This window comes from Sceloporus occidentalis, unplaced genomic scaffold, assembly GCF_023333645.1.
Source record: "Sceloporus occidentalis isolate IW3139 unplaced genomic scaffold, rSceOcc1.0.p SCAF_41, whole genome shotgun sequence".
Classification (NCBI taxonomy): domain Eukaryota; kingdom Metazoa; phylum Chordata; class Lepidosauria; order Squamata; family Phrynosomatidae; genus Sceloporus; species Sceloporus occidentalis.
Window position 1 is genome coordinate 4578695 of NW_028317021.1, and position 21909 is coordinate 4600603.

Here is a 21909-nt window from a genome sequence, read left to right on the forward strand (position 1 = left end):
GGGGGAAAGCTGGCCACAAGTCCTTTAACTTTATGACCTACTTTCCCCACTGAAAGGATTCTTTTCAAATAAGAAAAGAGATGCATTCACTGTGGTGTGATTCCCTGTCTAAATACTGTAAATCACACAGTCCCAGGATCACATGATTCCCTTGGATGATGTCGATTAGGCATCCGCATGCTGACTGGTGTCAGTTGTTGCAGCACTGCTAGAAGGCACTAACATGAGGAAGGCTGAATCACTTGGGGGCTAAATAAACTGCCAGGGACTACATGCTGGCGAATGGTGGGGCGACTGCGAAACTTCCCTCCCCCTGCAGTTTCCTCATTTTTCTTTCCCTGCCCTTCCTCCTCCTCCTAAAACAGGTTGATGGAATAGATCTCTCCTGTCAGAGGTGCAAAATGATCCCTTTTGGAGGAGAACTGAAATTAGGCTGAGGCTCACATGGCTTAGATGGCACAGCCCTCTCACAGGCAAAGATTAGCCATGTATTAGGACAGTTCCTACTACAGTGCACCCTTGGTATCTGATGGAGTTTGGTTCCAGGAACCCCCGTAGAAACCAAAATCCGTGGATGCTTAGGTCCCATTAAATACAACGGCATAGTAAAACGGTACCCTTCTAGGAAATGGCAAAATCAAGGTTTGCTTTTTTGAAATGTATACATTTTAAAGATATTTTCAAGCCGTGGATGCTTGAATCTGTGGGTAAAAGAATCTGTGGATATGAACTGTATATGCTAAACTGAGCTCTAACGCAAGGCAGGTAGTGTTTTCCCCACAGAGATGCCAAGGGATAATGCAACTCCCTCTGTATCTACACACAGACAGTGGCGACTTTCCATTTTTATGGAAAACACTACCAACATTTTTACCAGGTGAAATGTTCTGGTAAGATTTCATGAGTGTCAGTGAGATAGAAAGGTGGAATAAAAATGTCTCAAATACTAGAAATTCCAAAAATGGAAATACTTCATGCTGTGTGACGTGCTAGCCACTTTTTGTCCCTACGGCACAGCTACAGACCTTGCAGGACATCTTGTCAATGGGCTGTTACTTTGCGTACAGCTCGGCCGCTGCTACAAAACATTAAAGCATCCATAAAAGAAAGGAGCTAATAGGTTCTTCCAAATGCACTGGAGGAAGCAGACTGAAGTCTACGAATGCTCACGCTGCCAATGTCTTGCTATAGTTAGTCTCAAAGGTGCTACAAGATCTCTCTACCTCTAGGTCCTTCCAGGGTCTGTGTCTCTGACCTTTGGGGAATGATCATTTTAATTTTGCTCCTCTGACCTGAGAACCACTTGCCCATTACGTTTTTCATACGAAGGTCTAGGAAAAGAGAAACAGGCCTCAAATGGGAAACCACACACAATCATCTCAGGAGTGGTGTAGGAACTACTCTGTAACTTGGCTGACCCTTCACTAGAGTTTATGGATTCAGGGAATATTACACACACACAAAAGCGGTGGGGGGGGGGGACACGGATAAGAGAGCAGCACAGGATTTTTCCATTCCGTGTAAGTAATCACAATCACGGGGGGGGGGGGGAGAGTCCCATCTTGCATTTCCTTTCCTCAGCCAAAAGGGTCAGGAGAAGGTTATGGGAAAATATGAAACATGTGTCTCTTGGATAGAAAGATGTAACACATGCTCTCTGCAGGAAATGTACAGGAAAGAGCCCAAGAGGACGAGTCGACACTGGCCAAAAACATTCCTATGGCAACCAGCACTAAATAACATCTTGGTTATGGATTTCACATATGGGCTCCCTCACCTGAATTACGGGGCCCCTGCATCAACTGTGCAGCTTTCTCTTGCCCCATGTTTTCACTGGCTGCAAATGCTTTTTGCAGCAAAACGATCACAAAGACTGAGGCTTCAACTGTACGCCAGAAGTGGCAACAGACAAAATACGTTATGGGACTGAAGGACACGGAGACAAGATTTTGACGTGACCAGTGGTCATTTCTGTCATCACTGAGTGAGACACATGTTGGAAGGCTGAGTGATGCTACCTACTGTATGTGCACAACTTTTCCAGAGACTGAATCCTGGAAGCAGAATCCTTATTTTGACATGGGAGCCCATCTAAAAGGATGCTACTTGTGCAAGCAATGGGACTACAGGAGTCAGATGGGATAAGGCCCTAGTATTTTAGATGTTCGACTGAAAATATAGTCAAGAGAGTCAAGCTCATATAAGCAAAGGTAGCCTTTCAAACACCCTAGTCTAAAAAGAGACTTCTCACTGGGGTCGTTTAAGCATTGTATTCTGCCATGTTGATTTTTGGAGTGAAATTTACTGAATATGTAACCTGTTCATATATGTTTGTAACTATATGCAAATAATACACACATTAAAAGAGCTGTTGCTTCTTTAGATTTTAATTGCAACTTAATTATTGGCCACAAAACGGGTGCATATGGCCTTTCAGTGGTTCTGGAACACCCACCAGTGGCGATTTGGCTGGTTGTCTCATCACTGTCCTTTAAAGGCTTCAAAAATTTCCTTTTTTATTTTAAACAAGGTGCAACTCTCCTGCTTTTAATTTGGTTGGGTACTGCAGATGTTGCTGCACTACAGTTCCCAGCATTCCTCATCACCGACTACGCTGGCTACAGCTGCTGGGAGCTGGAGTCCAACAACACCTGGAGAGATGCGCTTTGCCCACTTCTGCTGTAAATTAAAAAAAGATCATAACCTACAATTATGCACTACATTATTAATGCACAAACCATCTTTTCTACCGGATACTTGTAATGTTTAATTTTATCCTTCAAAAGTGGAACAGTAAAAAAAAAAAAAGTAACAGAGAGTTTTCTTAAAATATACTGAAACAAACATTTAAGAAAAATAAAATAAAAGTAAAAATAAAGAAAGGCTGTATTCAGAAAGTCACAAGTTCTGGCTGAGCTTGGTAGCCTGTCAGTGTACTGAGGTGCAGGTAAGGTTCAAACTTTTTCACTTCTTGAACTGCAGGGAAAATGTAACCACCATGTATATGTTATCTAATGAAGAGTTTTCTTTAGAAGCTATTAAAAGCAGCAGAAGATGTATGCGCATATAGGAACGTCCCCCTCCAAGCCATGACACAAATACTGCATTCCAGCTCATACATAACAAACAGGGATTCTGAAGGAGACCATCTTCTCACTCCATGTGCTACCAGACCAGAAACTTTTCAGACCCTCACCCACCTACCACTTCTGTGAAGTGTAACAGAGGCTTTCCTTGCTAGACACCAGAATTCAATTCCTGGCAACCCAGCACCTCCACTGGCAACCATACTGCAGTTCCCATCATCTAGACTGAAACGCACTTTGTGCATGATGTTTCATATAAATATATACATAAGAAGAGACTATAACTCACTGATAAGCATACTTGCTGTGCGGGCAGAAGATGAGCCCTACAGTCAATTACTAGTCTGTCCAATTAAAAAGGATCGGGTAGCAGGTGTTGTGACACTTGGAGCACCACCAGCCAGGCTGTGACCATGATCCTACCAGATACATGGCATTTTCCTATGTTTTAATATATGATTATCAAAGGAAAACACAGCAACACTATGCAGTTCCTAGGCTACTGATGTCCAGAGGTGGGCTACAACTCCTAGCACTCCCGGTGGGTGCTGTAGTCTGGCACATGTTGCGGGTCGACCATTTGCAATCCCAAATCATTATGTCAGCTGGGGATGATAGGAATGCCAGTCTAAGTAGTATACAGGAAGCTGGGAGCATGGAGACTAAGCTACACATTTCTGCCCACTCAGGGCACCCAGTTGAAATGGGGAAAAACATTACATTCCACTATCGGCTGGCAAGGCTGCTGTGCTAAAAGGTACAAAAGGGGCGGCTGGAGAGTATCATTGAGTAATAGATCAGAGTAACTTCGGGAGCATGGCACACAGCAGCTCCATCTCAGGCGAGTGTGAGAAACTATTCACAAGCAATTTTAAACACACAAGACACACACAACACACATTTTTCTTACCTCAGCTACCAACAGGGGGAATTTTCCCTGGGGCAACATGCAACATTACCTGTAGGGGAAAAAAAGAGAGAGAAGTCAACTTTCCATTGATTTTACTCATGCACAAACACCGCAAATCAGTCAAAGCCTTCCCACCTCTTTCTCACTAGCACCCCCAAAAAGCAGTGGTAGGTGACACTGTGTCCCACTGTTGGACTATAACTCTCACCATCCCCAACCACAGGTAGAATTTCCCATCACCTGGAAGGCCACAGCTTCCCACCTCTGGACTCAAGTGCTAAGAATAGAGACACAGAGAGAGAGAGAGAGAGCGCCAGCCAGCGAGCCAGACCTATTTGGAAACCAGCGCCTTTTGTCTTCCCTGCAAGAGTGTCAGGCGGATGGTATGCAAAGGGGGTGGGGTGAGGGTCACAAAGGATCCTGACTAGATTACAGCCCAGCCCTTGCCCACCAAGTTTCTCACTACTAAGTGGCAATGCCGCACACCCTCAGCCGCCGATAAGCCATCTGAGTCCTGCTTGCTTTTCGCTTTGCTAACCAGCTTTTTTGGTGGGGGGGGGGGGAGAAAAACCCAAAGATGACATTACCATCCCCATTTCAAACACAGTTCTAGCATAACAAGTTTGCATGCAATGTGCCATGCCCGGGTAATTGTCTTTTCTTTAAAAAAAGAAAAAGAAAAGGCTACACTAAACAGGCTAAAAATGGAACTTCTTTTAGGCCTACTCCTTTGTAAATGAAGACCCAAAGGTCCGTTGAAAATCCCATGGGGAGCACGGTTTCCAAAGTAAGCAAACTGAAGCCCCATTTTGCTAATATATCCTAAGATTCCCCCCCCCCCCCGCAAATTCAGACTCAACTTGCCTCCACCTTTACGTCAATAAAGACCGTAGGGCCCTATCTTTGGGGTTTTGTTGTAATGAATCCTTTAAAAGTAATGGCAGTGAAAAGTAACCAAAGTTAATTGTTCTTAAGGGACATTAGGTTTGCAACTGTTGAGGGGGAGAGTGAAAGCTCCTTTCTATATATTCCAGATACACACATACACTTCACAATTCCAGATACACACACACACACACACTTCACAAATCTAGGATTTTTTTTTTTAAAGGAGGGGATGAGTTTCTTTGATCTCAGATGCAATGGATGCAGTGGACTGATTCCGTAAAATCTTCTGCTCGAAATTTCTTCTTAGTCTCAAAGGTGTGGCTGGATTCCCTTATGCCATTTGAAAGCAGAGAGACTTTTGGGGAGTCATGTACTACTGATCCAAGAGAGCAGCTTGAAAACCTTTTAAGAAATATAAAGCTTGCACACAGATTTCAAATGTTTATCCAACAAGCTGAAGGTCTCATACCACCGTTCCTATCCCATGGTGGCAGAAAAACATATAATGCTCCCTGAACAAAACTTACACACAAAAGACTCCTTCTCGCTTGCTCATATATAGTAGCAAACAGTCCCTGTTATACTAGAATATTCAATTGAGCTCTGCCTGGTAAAGACCTGGCCCCATTAGGATTGGTATACAGTGGTCCCTCCACATTCGCTGGGGTTAGGGGTGAAGGACTCCCGCGAACATGGAAAATCCGCAAATAAAAAAAACCCTTACACTTTTTACCTAAGAGAACACCTCTCTAGCAATCGCCAGTCTTCCAGTGCAACTCTATGGTCAATATCTGCCAGAGGTTGATCATAGAATCATGCCAGAGGACCTACAAATGCCCAGAGAAGGGTTTTCTTTAGGAACTTTTAGGTTCTCCAGCATAACTCTATGATCAATTTCCAGCAGATTTGCGCTGGAGGACTTAAGAGATTCCTAGGGAGAACATATTACTCAAAACCACAAATAATCAAATCCGCAAAAGTCAAAGCCACAAATATGGAGGGCCAACTGTATATGCAAGCAGGAGTGGCAAAGCAAACTGAACTATACCAGTTTAGGATGCAGGAAGGAACAATTCCTTTTGAATGCTCTGGTCTGGAGGAAAAAAATCAGACCTTGAAAAAGTTACTTTCTGGATGACTGCTCCTAAAAGCCTCAAGTCAACATGACTGCTCCAAAAAGTAATTTTTCCAAGCTCGCAAATAACAATCCCAAGCACTCCCTGCATGCAGAAAGCTAGCACAGCAGGGAGCAGGCAAAGCTGTCTTTTCTGCTGAGTTTTAGGCTGAAGACAATTTCATCCACTACTCCCCAAAGAGTGAATATTCAAAAATGACACTGCTAACAGCAGCCTGAAATAGGACAGTCACTTTCTACAAGAGATGTCACGCACTGGCCCTGAAAGCTCCATTACAATATGGCATCCTGTCTCATTCCCTACCAGGACATCATGCAAATACCATGACTCAATGAAGTCAGCTTCTCTCTATTACTCTCCACCTTAAAAAAGAAAACCTTGCTTGACAAATAGAGCCGGAGAGCCTGAAAATACACATGTGTTTTATTTGCTTTTGGTCTGGTGTCATAAAGGTATTGCACTAATATGAAGAACCCATGTGGTTAGAGTGGTGGACTGGAACTTTGGCGATCTCGGGTTGTATTTTTCATCTTCAAACCAAGTGGCATTTTTCTCCCAGCATGTTTTGACCACTAGGCTTTAATGTTTATTCTACTGGAATAAACCCTGCTGGTTCAGACCCAAACATCTATCTGTTCCTAAATATCCTGCTTCCCACACAAGCCCACCTGCAGGACATAAATATAACTAGATAAATCACTTTGGAGCAGGGTTCAAAACACAGGCCAAACCGGCTTATTTGGGAACTTTGTAAAGTGTTTGGATGCTATAAAAGAAACCAGAGCAGGGAAAGGACTTTGGGCTGCTGCTGGACCCACAGCAAAGATGGGTACGATGGGAAGAAACTCACCCCTGCTTTGACGGGCTGTATACTTTTACTGTGTGTTGCCTCTCTGTTTTTTTATTGTTCTGGCCGCTAACTATTTTGTTTTTGGTGCCCTGCCTTTGCAATTCAGAGTGCTTATGACTGTACATCACCCATTTCCATTTTCTTAGGCAAGGAATATTCAAAGGTGGTTTTGTCAGTTCCTTCCTAGAGCCTCCAGCACCTGGTCTTTGTTGGTGGTCTCTCATCCAAGTACTAACCAGGGCTGACCTCTCTTAGCATCCAAGATCAGATGGGATCTGGTGCCTTTTGCTATTCATATGGATGACAGAAAGAACTAAGCCCCCAGGCTCTTCAGATGGATGTCAAGTCACAAAAGAGACCACTATCACTGGAGGGGAAGGGAAAGACCTAGCTCAGCGATTCCCAAACTTTGGTCCTTCAGATGTTTTGGACTTCAGCTCTCAACATTCTCAACTGTTGGCCAAGCTGGCTGGGACCTCTGGGAGTTGAGGTACAAAACACCTAGAGGACCAAAATTTGGGAACCACTGGCCTAGCTCCTTGACTAAATCTGGTCAATGGGGTGGGGAACACATGGCACAGGGGCCACATTTGTCATCCTTCCCGTCCATTTTTGTGGCCATGACTTCTCTTGGTAGCTGAAAATTAGTTACCAAAACTTTGGCAGTGACAATTGTTCCCTCCCTTCGTTCCCTTGCACCCTCCTGCACCACAGGAAGACATTGGAGCGGCTGGTGAGCTTCAGCAGTGACAGAAATCTCAGCGATTACCAGTGATTCCCATCAACACCAGCAGAAAGGTTGTCACCTTCCCCTCACCGAAACTGTGTTGTTACCCACTTCACCTTCTAAACGTTATGGAATAGGCTTTGCACTAGTACAGTGGGCTTTTGGTATCTGCTGGGGTTTGGTTCTAAGACCCCCCCAAGGATACCAAAATCCATGAATGTGCAAGTTCCATTAAACACAATGGCATAGTAAAATAGCATCCCTTGTATAAAATGACAAAATCAAGGTTTGCTTTGGGGAATGTATGTTTTTCAAAACATATTTTCAAGCTGTGGATGCTTGGATCCATGGATACAGGGGGCTAACTGTGTAGACTAATATGTGGAAGCACAAGACAACAAGTAGCCACTGAATACATGAGGTGGAAGCAGGCCTATGCCAGCTGGTCCTGTGCCCAGTTTTGCCCTCCAGCATCCACAGGGCCCTTTCCCATTTGTACCAGCTCTTGAGCTGTGTGGCCAGCAAGCGCATGGGTGCTTAGGGGTGTGGACAGTGGCTGCAGTCCATTCCCATCTCCTCACCCACACATTCAACCTATGTGTGGGGACATCTGCACATACCTCAAAGAGCCCATCCCTGAGACAAGGCCATGGCAAAAAAGAAAACAATGACCCCACGAAAGAAAATACAGGAAAGATTGTAGGACGTTTTAGAGATGTAGTGCACGTGTACTAACAGTGAAGTACTGAGCAAATCTATCATTATAAAGATCCTATTGTGAGCAACAACTGAAATGTAAAGTTAGGGCTATGCAAATCCTGTTTCAATATGGGTTTTAGTTCCTACCTGCTACACCACAGCAGAGCTCTCCAATACAGAACTGTACAGGAGGAAAACATGTTGCCGAAAGCTTAAGGACAAAGCATTGGCATGGAAAAGTAGGCCTTGTGTCTGCGTTGCAGCAAATGCAAAAGGTATCTTCTGATCAAGAACAGAAAGAGGAAAGAGAGAGAAAGACTGGGTTCAAGAGAGAGAAAGGGAGAAAAGAGAAAGAATGTGTGAGAGCAAGGGAGAAGGAAAGTGGAAGAGAGAAGAAGAGAGAGAAAAAAAGCCAGAGGGAGGGAATAAAAAAATACATTTATGAAAGTGGGGACTGAGGATGGGGTGAGCACAACATTAAGAGTGACTGAGCAAGTAGCCAAAACCACCAAGTACTATTTCTTGGCTTACAACCAGCAGCTGGGATGCATTCTATGGACCCGGGCCAAAACGTTAAGTTATTATAGTCAAAAGACCATCTGAATCCCCCCAGCTCAAGCAAAGCTGGCTTGTGGCTCTCGTTTATGCCGTATATGAATTGAATATCAAACCACATTTTCCGCCTTCTGAATAATAAAAGCCTGCTAGTTTAGGACTCCCATATGGTCTATTGTTAAAATTATTTCCTAACACTAGGCTGCTGTTCTATGTCGGAGGACGCCACTCAGCCTTCAGAGAATATGGCTTCAAATTTATTTTTTCAAAAGGGCATGAGGAAATACACATTAAAGGTATGAGGAAAAGAATTAAAAAATGATGGTGACAGATATTAATTGGGGGGGGGGGGGCCTTACACCGCATTTGGCTTTTTTAAGCCCATTGCCACATGCAAAATATTTTCTTGCAGGAAGAAGGAGCAGGTGGCACACCATGCCTTGTTTCCTGAGCATTCAGAGACCATAAACCAACCTAACAAAGGGAGACCACACAGAATCAGGATACTCACAAAGAAGATCCAGTTTGAGTAGGCTGCTGTTACAAGAGAGCCTGTGGATTCAAACCAAGATTTAAGGCAAACCACACAAACACATAGCCATCAACCCCAAAATTAGAGTGACTGGCTTAGGAGAAGGGAGGGAGGAAAGTCAGAGGGCAACATGTATAGCAGAGTCTACAATAAGTAACACAACTGCCTTCAGAACTCTGCATCCACTGTGCTAAAGCCTCCACAAATGGAAAGAAACACATAGTTCCTTAAATGCCGTTTACCTCGACACCACGTACGTTTTGTGTCCAAGAAATTGCTTTAAAGCACGGAAGAAGTTGTGGGTTTTTATTGCCACTTCATTTCATTTTCAAAACTGGGCCAACTGGAGGAGCGTGAAACGCTCCTTAGCCAGCTTAAGCAGTGCAGAGACTGAGACTGAGCCAATGGCGCACGTGTCAAATTGAGCCACAGGTTTTTGTCATTTATATTGTGCCAGTGCACATGGCCAACTGATACATGGAGTGTAGACTGCCCCCCTGCCCCCAAGGAACCTACAATCTAACTAGAGGTAGCCTTGTAGCTCAGTGTTATAGCGCATGCTTTGCATTCAGAAGGCCCAAGTTTTCAAATCGCTGGCATTTCCAAGTGGGGCTGAAAGTCTGGAACCGTGGAAGATGCTCGCAGTCAGGGTAAGCCAGCAATAACGGTCACAAAGAAACTCAGCAGCTTAAAGATTCTTTTAGTATCCTGAATTAACATGCTGTCTGTAGAGGCACCAGGCCAGATGCTCCAGATGTTGTCGGACTTTACCTCCCATCAGCCCAGCCCAAGGATGGGAATGATGGAAGTTGTAGTCTGACATTATCTGTACAGCCACCAGGTCTCCAGCAGAAAAGCCAAGTGGACTGGCAGTAAGGGGGCAGAAAGATTGATCTCTCTCTTCTGGCCATTTGCTCGTTCATCACATGGTCCTGTACACGCGTGCCTTTGATGAAAGAAATATTCAACCAACCTGACATCAGCCAGATACTTTGGACTACAATACCTATCACTCCATCCTTTGGTCACATTGTTAGGGGATGGCAGGAGTGATAATCCCACATGTGCCACGTTTGAAAAACTTGAAAACATGTGGAGCAATGGATTGAGCGCCATTCAATGCCCCACCCATAGCCCTCAAAATTCCCAAACACAGCAACTGTACTGTCTTTGCGACACATCTGCCTGGGACCCTGCCCAGAAATACTCACACGCGCGTGCACACACTGAAAAGCAAAAGAGGGACATTTTTCCATTGGTGATATTTACATGCTAGGTTCCCTTAATGACTGAGCCACTGCCATCCACCCAATAATTACTGACAAGGAAACACAGTCAGTCATGTAGAGGCAGTGCCACTGGCAGAACCTGCTCCGAGGGGGAACCAAGGCCTGTTTGGGTTTTTTTCCCTACACAATCCTCCCTTTAATCAGCACCCTGCATCCCTGGAGGGCACTAGGGATTGAGGCAAGGTATTGAATGTGGTATATAAATAGAAAACTCCAAGAAAAGCTAGAGACAGACAGACAGATGTGCATAATTCTCAACACCAATGGTGACAGGCGAGGAGCCTTTGAACCACCCAACCAACGCCAACACCGCCACATAGAAGAACAGGGACTACATGTAATGGAAGAGAAACATCTCACCACCAGGGATGGGAAATCTGTAACCCTCCAGGTATTGTAGGTTTCTAGCTTCCCTCATTCCCATCCAGCATGGCCACCATTCAGGCATGGCGACAGTTGAGGTCCAACAACATCTGGAAGGCCAAACACTCTCTGCTTTTGGGCCAGATTCCTACTAAAGATGGACGGATCTGTCTATTTCTGGCCTTTTCACATTGTTTTTGCATTAGTGTGTTTTGTTTGTAAAAAGCAGGACAAAAATCAGCATATTAAATATATAGGTTTTGACTGTAATTCCTTACAAAATGTACTTATACAATTATTTTATCTAAATGCACACATTTCCTGAAGGTACTTTAATCTCAAAGGATGCAAATCCAAATTGCATTTTGGTACATTTAAGCTGAGAAATGCACCAGAAAATTTGGAGAAGAGCAAAAGCTGAATGAGAATTACATTCCAATCCACACATTAGATCCGGAGGAGCAGAATAGGTGAGCTCCCATCAGAGTTTGCAAAGAGTGAATTCCTCAAGCATTCAAATTTCCACAGAAAAAGAGTGAGGAACATGTAGCCCATGAAGCTGTTGAACTACAACTCCCATTAGGCTCAGCTAGCATGGTCAGTGGTCAGGGATAATGGAAAATTAGTCAAACAGCATCTGGAGGGCTACAGTCCCATAGAGGATACAAAGACTCAATGATGTTTTTGAAGACCAGATCCTGGAGGTCAAAATTGAAGTCCACCCAACTATTCTAGTGCTAACCATAATAAACTTTTTTAAAAACTTCATTGCTTTATCACTGTTTTATATTTGTTTAAGCAGGTCATAACAGTTTTCTCTTCATCAGCAGTCTACCCTTGACCCGTAAAAATCCAACCTATCTAAGCAGTCAAGAACCATGCTGGAAGAACTCCTGCAGAAACAAGTGCCTGAGATGTGGAGCTGAGGAAGAGTTTGACACCTCAGGTTTTTAAAAAAGGAAAATAACACATTCGCTAACTACATATTTTGGTCTTCACTGGTCTTTCAGAGCATGGAGGTGTTCCTTTTTTGGACACTAGTTACCAGAATCCAAAATTCCAGACTGCAGAATTCCAGAAGATTTAGATCCCAGTTTCCAGAATGGCTGAAGATCCTGGAAACTGGAGTCCATAAAAGTTAACTCATCCAGTTTGGGTCTTACAACAAACAACAAATGAGTATGCACAGGCCAGTTGTGAGCAAACTGCCTGTGGGGTTGGAGTTACAAGACTTGTGTAGGACGCTGCTCAGAGCAATGGGAGTACTTCTTCCTAAGCCTCAGAGCTATCCAAACATTCAAAAAGCCCACAAAGGGAAAATGAACTCAGGTCAGTGTGGTGTCCTCTGGAATCTTTACCTCTCCAAAAAGCTACCTCAATATTTTCACTACTTTTTCCTCTGACTGGTCCTTCCTATCCACATCAGTCTGGAATAGTCTTCAGTCAAAAACAGTCTTCCAAAAATCTTTCTGTACGTAGGCCTAAGCGCATAGTGTTTAAAATAAATGGCATATTCCTTCCCTGTTTTCCTTTGCCTCTGCTTCCCTCTTAGTCTGCTGCTGTTTCCTGTGTTTAAATTTTAGACTGAAGGCTCTTTGGGGGAGGAAGCTGCCCTCTTGCACCCTGTAAAGCGCCATGCACACAGATGGTGCTACATTCACTAAATACGTACATAAATCTTGCTTCACAGACAACCAAGACATACCTCCTTCAACCACCCTTAGCCGTGGGCCTGCCATACCAGGGCATTATCTGAAAACATGGAGAACTTGTGCATGAGTCTTCTTGTTTTCCTTCTCCCTCCTCACCTCCTTTTCTTTTCTGTTATGTGTTTTTAGACTGGAAGCTTAGGGGCATGGGTCATCACGTTTTTATGGCTACCTAAGCTGCTCTGATAGCTTGCCCAGCTGCTGAGTGGGGTATAAATACAGTAAAGAAGTAAATAAAATAAATCCCTGTTTGCCCATCTGTCCAGCCCTGAGCTTGGAAAGTTATTTCTTAATACTAACTGGTTACACTTCTGGCATGCTGACACACCCAGTAGTTGGGTACCATCATAATCGCACAAAAGGAACTGAAATAGCTTTCCTTATTTTGAAAAAACCGGAAACCTACAAGCAACTGGACTATAGTATGGTGAGCCCTTGGTATCCGCAAGGGTTTGGTTCCAGGACCTCCCCTGCATACCAAAATCCCTGGATGCTCAAGTCCCATTAAATGCAATAGCAGAGTGAGATGGTGTCCCTTACATAAAAGAGCAAAATCAAGGTTTGCTTTCTGGAATTTATATCTTTTTTGAATATTTCCAAGCCATGGATGGATAAATCGTGCATAAAGAATCCATGGATATGGAGGGCTGACTCTACACAACACTGTAAAGAGATCTTGCAGCACCTTTGAGACTAACTTAAAGAAAGAAGTTGGCAGCAGGAGCTTTTGTAGACTTCAGTCTACTTCCTCAGATACATTTGGATCCTGCTGTCAAATTCTTTTTTTCAGTTAGTCTCAAAGGTGCTACAAGATCTCTCTACATACTGATTCTACAAACATGGCTATATCTTTGAAATATACACAGCACTATCCTCCTGTCTGCCTCAACACCCACAACAAAGTACACAAGTATAGCATGAGCCAGCACTTGAACCATGTTGTACTCCACCACCACCATTGGGTGAGGCACACCAGACCCTCCAGAGCTAACTGAAAAGTGAGTTGGATCTCAAAAGGAGTCAAGTTATCCCGCATCATAAATATAGTGTGATGCTGTAACACCTTTGTTATAGAGGGGGAAAAAATCATGCGGCAATATTTGCCATTAGTTACTTGGAGGCTCTGGCCCAGCACTGGATGGACACCATGTTGGCGTTTTGTGGAGGAGAAATATGAACATACACACCAACCCCACCCAGGTGGGTAAAGGCTGGCTACTTCAACCCCATTTCACAAAAAGGCAGGCAGGAGGACACATACTTTCCCGATTGCATAGCTGTCTCTGCTGCCCATCTAATCTCCTTAGAAAACTGGTTTTGAAGGATATGGCTCAGACATACCAGCCACATTTTGGGGGTGGGGAAGAGACAACGCTGCAGCTGCAAGAGATAAAAGAGAACCAATTTCTCAAGGGTTGCAACACCTCGGCTCTCTTTGGCTCCCACCCCCCCTCCTCCTCTGGAGGGTGGGTACCGGGAGATTCTTCGGAGTCAGCAACATGGGCACGGCAAGGAGTGGAGGCCTCTTTCCACACACCCCTGAACAAGGGCACCGTGAAAAAAGCAACACACTAAAAGTCAGACTCAATGAGGAAGGGGGGAGGCAACTCTTTCTCTACCTTGTTCCACCTCTCTCCCCCTATTGAGAAGCCTGGGGTTGGCTCATGGAGCTGCTTTCCAATGGTAGAAGGGCTCCGCTGCTCATGGAAGGGGCCTCCATCTGATTTTGGGGGAATCTTTTTCTTCCCAAGACGGTCCAGACCCTCTGTGCAGCTTTTTCAAGGGCTGGAGTCACTGCTGTCTGGAGGCACAAGAGAGCCTCCTTCTGCCAGTCCAGTGGGTACATGCCTAGATCTGGATTTAACCCCTGGATTTGTGCAGAAGGGAGAGGAGAAAAGAGAGAGAGAATGAGGCAAACGAAGCACTAGATTTTAATCTCCAGCCACTGGCTTGGCGTGCATGTTTCAACAAGAGGGTGGTCAACCCCAAGACATCTTTTTGCAATGGTGCCTCTTGCCAATCCCGTTGCGCAATTTCCCGAAGAACAGTCTTCGGGAAAGTTAGGCTCTTTCTTCTTCTCCTCCCCCCATTCCCTGTGCTCAGCTGGCACTAAACAGAGCCTGGAAAAGTCACTTTTATGGACTATAATTTCCAAGATACCCTAGCCAGCAAGGCCAGCTGTAGTCCAACTATTTTCCCAAGCTTTGGCACAAGACACTGAGATATATCATGCCTTTCGTCCAAAGAATGGCACTCAAGGTGGTTAAAACATGGTACAGTCAAATGAAATAAATGTTATCCAAACAGAAAAACCAATTAAAACCAATTAGAGAACACCACCCACATCCACAGAAAATAAACTATTTGCCCATAGCCTGCCTGAGCAAAAAGTCTTCAGCTGCCAGCTATTTCAGTGTGTGATAAGGATTTGTTTCCAGAAGCAGGACCAGAGCTTGTGAAGAGTTACTTTTGTGGACTACGACTTCCAGAGTCCCCCAGACTGAATGGAGTACAAAAAGGTAACTTATCCACATACTGTACGTGCCAGAATTATTCCTTTAGGACCGTGGTTCCTAAAGTTTGGTCGTCCAAGTCTTTCGGACTTCAGCGCCCAGAATTCCCGACTGTTGGCCAAATGGTTGGGGCTTCTGGGAGTTGACGTTCAAAACAACTGGAGGACCAACGTTTGGGAATACTGCTTTAGGACACTGACAGCCTCATTTGTCAGCCAACCGAGTTCACCACAGTTTATTTTCTTTAACTAGAATTCATATCAGCCCTGCACAGTGCCATCCTCTCTATGAAAATCAAAATCACAGTCCCCTGTGTTGGCCATGTACTGCTATGAGCAGCAGTTCCCAGTAGCCCTGGTGCATAGCCATATGGGGCCTATAGTCCAAAAATCTGGAGGGTACTAAGGTGCCTAACCTTTGATCTAGCAGAAAAGGAGGCACTCTGCTTCCATTTCTGCTGACATTGCCAGTCACACCGAGGGCATAGACCAAGGCAGAAAACACTTCCATTGACCCACATAGTGTTCAAATTCTGGCAGCACAATTGCAGGCTGCACAGAATTCACCTTTGTTCCTACATCTTCAAAGACAAAAGGGAAAAGTACAAGGAGAAGACACCCAAGACAAAGTCAAAACGTGATACCTCGAAATGGCCAAAGAGACTAGGGAAGTTTGGACAGTAGCTGTGTCGATGAGATAACAAATCACTTGCCCTTCATCACACAAACGCACAATAAATTGGATGAGGATCATGTCATCTAGCACATACAGCAGTTAGTTAGTTTTGCTCCGACAAAGGAGACCAAGAGGTTGCTGTGGGGAAAGAAAAGTCTCAGCATCTACAGGTCACTAGTATTAAAAGTACAGGACTTTTATCATCTCTAAGAAGTGTGAAAGATGACGTTGCATTCATCTTTTAGAAAGCACACAGCCAATTATGCATCCATTTTTTCTCACCAAAGGAAATGACAAATGCAAAAACAAGCTCAAGTGTGTGTGTCTGTGTGTGTCTGTGTGTGTCTGTGTGTGTCTTAACACAACCAAATAGCTCTCAGCAGTGCTGGTGAACACTCCTGCACATTCAATGCACTTTTAGGCTTTCAGGCTTTATTTGCAGAATTCATACAATACTGCACATGTATGTGCATACACACACACGCACCTACAGAGTATTGTGGGCAAAAAGTCGGGGCAGACAGCCCCAGAACCTCTATCATCAACAACTTTTCTTTTGAAAAACATTTGCTCAGAAGCAAAACCGGGGCTGTCATCAAAATGAAAAGAAATCTTTGCGGATCACCTGTGCGAGTTTTGCTCAACTAACTGCCTCAGTGATTATTAGAGAGCTAGCATGATGTATAGTTTGAAGTGTTGGAATGGGAACTTGGGAGATCTGGTTTTAGTCCCCACTCCCTGATGAAACTCCTTGGGTAACCTTGGATCAGTTACTCTTTCACAATCTGATCTATTGAGGAAGACTGGGATCTATTGGGAAAGGTGGGATATAAATTAATACAATAGAATAAGAAGTTAGAGAAATTGCTGGTAACAGCATATTAGCTCTGTCACTTCCAAGCGTCTCACTACCTACTTCCAATGCCTCTGGAATGTCAACACATCACCAATCTTCACATTTCATGGCGATATTATGAAATGACAGTCCACCCAACATCCTCAAAATATTAAAAGAACCAAGGCTACAGTTAAGTGTATAGCTGTGTAAGCATCTCCAAAATTAGCTGGCTGCCAGAACATGAGGTGGAGGTGGCTCAACAAATGGACTGAGAACTTCCCTCTTCCTCGCTGGCTTCTCTCTCTGTCTGACTCCAACTCCACCCTACGGTTGGGCAAGCCATAGTCTTCCAAAATTAATTTCAGCAAACAGACTGAGAAAGGCAAAACTCACAGGATGGCAGGTCAAATGGGCTGAAAATGCATATTCCTGAAAGGTGGTAGTGGGGGAGGAGAAGAAAAACCTGGCTCTCTAAAGAAGCCCAAATGACTGCTTGGGGAAGCATCAGAGCCCAGAAAATTAACGTCTTTCGATTACAACTCCCAGAGTCCCTTCCTTCCTTCCTTCCTTCCTTCCTTCCTTCCTTCCTTCCTTCCTACCTTCCTTCCTCCCTTATTCATTCATTTTATTTTCTATGCCACCTTTCTCCCAGAGTGGTACCCAAAGTGGCTCACAGGTACAATTTGTTAAACACTTACCAACATAAATTTATAAACAATTAAAAGCATTTCAGAGACTAACTGGGGAAAAATATTTCTAGGAAAGAGACGTTTTTGTGAACTTAGACTTAGACTTATGCTAGGAACGTCTTTTTCCCAATCAATCTCAAAAGGGGCCACTGGACTCCTTTATGTCTTTTTATGCCAAAACAAACTAAGGCCACTATTTATTTGAAAACTACTGCAGAGGAACGAAGCACCTTGCCCCAACCCCAGTGCGAAAGGCTGCAGCACAAGAAAAGCGACACAACCCTCTTTCTCCCTCCTTTGCTTGCTCTCCATCAGGCTAGTAAAAACATTTTGCAGGCTAGTTTGTGGACTCATTAACAAGCCGGCTAAAAGCAATAAACAGAAGATACACAGACAGACAGTCCCCATCATTTTAGCTGTAAAGGTACAAAGAGAAAACTCAAATTGCAATTGCATATCAAACCTTGGGAGCAGTCGGGGATAAGCAAATAACTCCTTCCACTCTGTTCAAGGCAACTGTCAAACGCCTGAGAGATAAATTTCACACTAAATTAGTGGTGGACTTTCAGATGTTGCTGGACTGCAACACCCATCCCCCACTATTAACATGTTACATAGGGATGATGGGTGTTACGGTCCAACAATATCTGGAGGGCCACACACCACCCAATCCTGGACTAAATGAACAATCTTATCTGAAGTAGATGGAAGAAAGAAGTACTGTGAGGAGAAACAGTCACAGAGCTAAAGATTCTCAAAGCATAACCTGTGAGCTTTTAGATGGACACAGGGCAGGGTCTTCATAGAGAAAACTACAGCTGGCCCTCCACGTTTGCGGCATTGACTTTTGCAGAATTGACTATTTGCGGTTTTGGATCTCTAAGTCTTCACACAATTCTGCTGGAAGTTGACCATAGAATTGTGCTGGAAAACCTACAAGTCCCTTAGGCATTTCTAGGTCTTCCAGCATGAGTCTATGGTCAACCTCTGGCAGATGTTGACCACAGAGTTGCCCTGGAGGACCTGGAGATTCCAAAAGAGGTGAAAAGAATAGTGTGTTTTTTTTTACTTGCAGTTTTTCCACATTCACAGGGGTATTTCACAAAATGTCACTGGCCCATTTTTAAACGTTGCCCTTATGCCAACAGATCATTTGTTTGGGGAGGGAGATGCTACTGCATAGGACACACAGCTTTTCTTTCTAGCTTTCACATCTTTTAAATGTAAGACCCTTGGTGTCTTTTCTCTCTCACTCTCTCCCTTTTTAGAACAGGTATTCGAAGAAATGTGATAAAACCAAGAAAACCTCACTATTACTATTACCTTTATCACCACCACCCCCAGCATCCACTACCTGGACCTCCTCCTTTCCAGGACAGGCTAGGCTGGTTCTTGCTTAGTTGTCTTTCCCCGCACAAACAAAGCCCTTTCTATTCAGGTGGGCCTTCGGCAAATTGTCCTCGCTTGTCACGAAAGTGGCTTTTAGGTGGGTCGGTGTTGCATTTTCTGCTACTGGTGCTTGTAAAAATGGGTTTTAATCATTTTATATGCTAACTGTATTTCAGTGATTTAACCCTAAACTGACTCAGGTCCATTGGCAGGAAAGATAAAATGGAATAAGGATTTGTAATTCGAATTAACATCCTCACATACCAATGGCATACATATGTCTGTGCCTGGCTTTCACTCCACCAAATGCATCTGAGGAAGTACTGTAGACTAGAGTCTACGAAAGCTCATGCTGCCAATTTCTTTGTTTCGGTTAGTCTCAAAGGTGTTACTAGATCTCTCTACGTACTGAAAATAACAATAATCTTATTTATATCATACCTGTTCAGATTATCCCCAGGGGGGAGCCAAGGGCAAAGAAAGCAACCCGAACGCCCATTTCTGCCTGCCACTCGCAGCACATGCCCCTGTGAACCACACCACCCCAGGCAGCTGCCTAGCCAGCCTGTACAGTCGATCCGGCCCTGCCCGTTCCACTGCAATGAATGAGATGTGGAAAGATGCTGCAATACAAAAGAGAAAAGGGCACTGCTACCCAACCACTTCCCTTTCGAAGGGTAGAGGAAAACCTCTCCAACACACCCCTTTCCTTCAATTGGCTGATACCCATCTTCTGACCCAAACCAGAAGGCCCAGTATGGAAGGTAGCCATTCATAAGGAGGAGAAAATGTATACAAAGACCCCTGGCAACAGCACAAAGCTACATCGTGCACCATTGTACCGCTATGGACACATGGCGGGTACAGCTTGCAGCAGGGGTGACCTCCTGGCCTTAACACAGCAGCGCTATGGATGGAGGGAGAAGCGACCATCCAAGCTCTTGCATACAGGCCATTTAAAAAGACACCAGTGCCCACACACAATTTAATTTCAGCCATCTATTCAATTTAGACCCCACCTTTCCACCCAAAAAAGGCACTCAAGGCAGATAACAATAAAGTACAGATGAAGAGCAAATGCTGATTCAAATGTAACATAAAGACAACTCGGTTAAAGATCCAAAAATAAGAGACATAATCAGTCTGCAACCAGTTAGATCTCCTTCAGATCAGTGAACCTTTGGAACTCCCCGCTAAAGTAATCTAGGTATTAAATGGTTCCAACGTTTACATATTGATTCAACGGGTCTACTGTAGATAAGACTAACAATTGGATTTAGGCCCTAGATTGCTTTGGTAGGATATTCCAGCGTTTAGGAGTCGAGAAAGTACCAACCTTTCCAATTTCCAGTATTGAAGGTACACATATATATCTTCCAATGCACACAATCAAACATAGGGATGCAGAATTCAGGAGGTTAGCTTTCATTCAAAAACGAAATGTAGGAAACGTTGAAAAGCTGAGCTCTTTGTTGGAACAAATTCCTTCCAGCTTCCAAGAACTAGCTTGTTTGGAACTGGCTTTTCATTGGGATGGCACGGGTGACCAAATGTGCACAGCCAAATTGGGTTAAAGAAGGAAGAAGAACTTTCTAAACCAGCATTTGCTGGATGATGCAGATCAACCCAAGATGGTTTGCTGCCTGGGAGAGGGAAGAGCAAAAGGAGCCACCCATTCCTATGCTCCTTGCTGCCACCATAAGTGAATAGTACCAAAAGCCAGTCAGGTTATTTTGGTACAAAGAGGCAGAAGAGGCCACAAGCACCCTTCCCAGGCCGTGGAAACAAAAATGAAGGAATAATAAATTAAAACAGCCATTTGCAGGCTTTTCAGAACAGCCCAAAGTCTTGCAATAGGCCACAGCTTCCAAACAGTTCCAACCCCGTCCCCACATCAAGTGCAGCAGTCTTCGTTTCATGTGCCCAAGTATACCTTATACAGCCAGGCTGAATTCTTGTTGACAGTCATAATGGAGATATCTTGACAAGAGACACATCAAGGGAGAACTGTGCAAAAGGAGACTTATCCATCTTTCATGTTGGCTAATGAAATGGGAGGCTAAGCACTTGAATCTTAAGCTATTTCAGACAAGCTGTATTTATAGCCAATGGCCATTTTAAACCAGGGAGGTGGAGATGTGGGGCCCTCCAAATGCTCAACTGCAACTTCTGTTCTTCACCACCGACAATGCTACCTAAGGTGGATGCAAGTTCCACTCCAAGAACATCTGGAGGACCAAATGCTTCCAAATCCTGCCTTCAGCTATTTTATTTATTTATATTTATATCCTCCCATTGCTTCAATGAGCTCAAGGCTGTCCTCCTCCATCCTCAAAACAACTTTGTAAGGTAGGTCAGAGTGAGTGAGAGCAAGGTCAGCCAAGTGAGTTTCAAAGCTCACGGTGGACAAGAGTGTGGATTTCCCAAACCTTCGTCCAACTCTCTAACCACAACACCACCCTGGTTTTCCTCCTTCCTCTCCAAATTATACGTCACTAGATCACAAATGCCCAGCCGCTTACAAATCTTACCAAGGCAGCCTTGAACAGGCATCCCCCAACACCAAGCCCACAACTTAATGCTAGGTGAGTGAAACCAGAAAAAAGGTAGGGTACTGTTGAAAAGGAAGGGCAGAGGGCAACTCTCAGGCAACAGATTGGCATCTCAGTAAGGAGTGGGGGGGGGGGGGGGAATGGATAAAAAGGTTAAGCCCTCTCCTTCACCAAGGTGACTGGCCAGAAAACGTAGGAGTGATTTGCAAATGCCGCAAGATGCCCCTTATCTTGGCCAACTCCCCATTCCGAGAATTCACGTGCTGCCTCACCATTAAAAGGAGACCTAGTGCCACAGGGCACCCGGCAAGGTCATTTACAGAGGGCAAAGCTATAAATACCATACTAGTGATTCATGTGGCTTCCTGCGGCCCTTTGGGCATGACTGGGCAAAGCAAATAGGTGATTACTTATCCAGCTATATCTCTCCCTGGCCATCCTCTTTCCTCCCATCCTGCTCCTTTCTTGCTGCCCATCTTTAACCCTTTCGCAGCAGCACAGGATATTTT

General features: G+C 44.3%; 1 protein-coding gene across 6 annotated transcripts in view; it reads right to left on the minus strand.

The window, feature by feature from the left end:
- The window catches only part of HIC2 (HIC ZBTB transcriptional repressor 2), a 134411-nt gene that overhangs the window by 65845 nt on the left and 46657 nt on the right, over positions 1 to 21909 (minus strand). For all 6 annotated transcript variants that reach the window (XR_016277271.1, XR_016277270.1, XR_016277272.1 and 3 more), the window contains one exon: positions 3997 to 4045. The gene's annotated coding sequence lies outside the window, so the exon portion shown is untranslated. The remainder of the gene's footprint in view (positions 1 to 3996; positions 4046 to 21909) is intronic.